The following is a 1,139-nucleotide window of genomic DNA, read 5'->3' on the forward strand; positions in this document are numbered from 1 at the left end:
TGACGTTTCATATCAACGCGCGCTTGTCTGGCGGGGATTTCCTCTGACTCCCCTGACCACTCTGTTGCGCGAGTACATTTTTTACAAACACCGGTGTTGAACAATAAACCAACCATTTTACTACGGCACTAACTAGGATGCTTCAGACAGAAGAAGACTGCTGTTTTGTTCAAACGACCCTCTAACCGGCCTAACACCAGCGAATTAATTGCGTATTGTTGATATGAACACATAGTACCTGTATGATTTTTAAGGTATGAGAGTGCAATTTCCGGGCACTTAGAGGTCCATATTCTCAAAATGTTTGCACCTCAGCCCCAACTATGTGGGCCCGAGGTCGTGTGGACTCTCACGCACCCCTACTTTAGAATTTGGGGTTGAAATGTAAAAAGTCTACAGCACCCGGTATTCCCAGGCGGTCACCCATCCATGTACTAACCGGGCCCGACGTTGCTTAAATTCGGTGATCGGACGAGAACCGGTGTTTTCAACGTAGTATGGCCGTAGACATGTGAGTGGTATTTCATATAAACGCGCGCTTGTCTGGCGGGGATTTCCTCTAACTCCCCTGACCGCTCTGCTGCGCGAGTACATTTTTTACAAACACCGGTGTTGAACAATAAACCAACCATTTTACTACCGTACGGCATTAACTAGGATGCTTTAGACAGAAGAAGACTGCCGTTTTGTTCAAACGACCCTCGAATCATAGTACCTGTATGATTTTTAAAGGCATAAGAGTGCGATTTCCGGGCACTTCAAGAGGTCCATATTCTCAAATTGTTTGCATCTCAGCCTCAACTATGGTGGGCCTGAGGTCGTGTGGACTCTCACGCACTCTTACCGCCAAATCGTGCATCCACCCCAATCAATAGGCTAGAATATCGCATATGTTTTCATTACATTTGTTAAGACACCACCCGAACACTGTATTATAAGGCTACACCATACACTTGTTGTGGCCCTATTGCTCAGTGCAAAGCCCAGGTCCTTTTTCTTTTAGTGAAAAGTTGACGATTATAACGTGCCAAAATACCGTACATAATGAAACTGTTAAGAGAAAAAAGAAAAAAGAAAAAGAAAAACATCTTTAACGAACAATAAGTAAACGTCAATCCATTTGGGGGAGAAAATGTAAA

General features: G+C 44.1%; 1 non-coding gene across 1 annotated transcript; it reads right to left on the minus strand.

Moving 5' to 3' along the window:
- Positions 1–390: 390 nt before the first annotated feature.
- On the minus strand, positions 391–509 carry LOC117112129. The gene has a single exon (XR_004445983.1). It is a non-coding gene; the product is annotated as a 5S ribosomal RNA (ribosomal RNA).
- Between the last annotated feature and the right edge of the window lie 630 nt (positions 510–1,139).

The sequence above is a fragment of the Anneissia japonica genome, unplaced genomic scaffold, assembly GCF_011630105.1.
Source record: "Anneissia japonica isolate Jap-2015-1 unplaced genomic scaffold, ASM1163010v1 scaffold64618_len1115_cov99, whole genome shotgun sequence".
Taxonomy (NCBI): Eukaryota; Metazoa; Echinodermata; class Crinoidea; order Comatulida; family Comatulidae; genus Anneissia; species Anneissia japonica.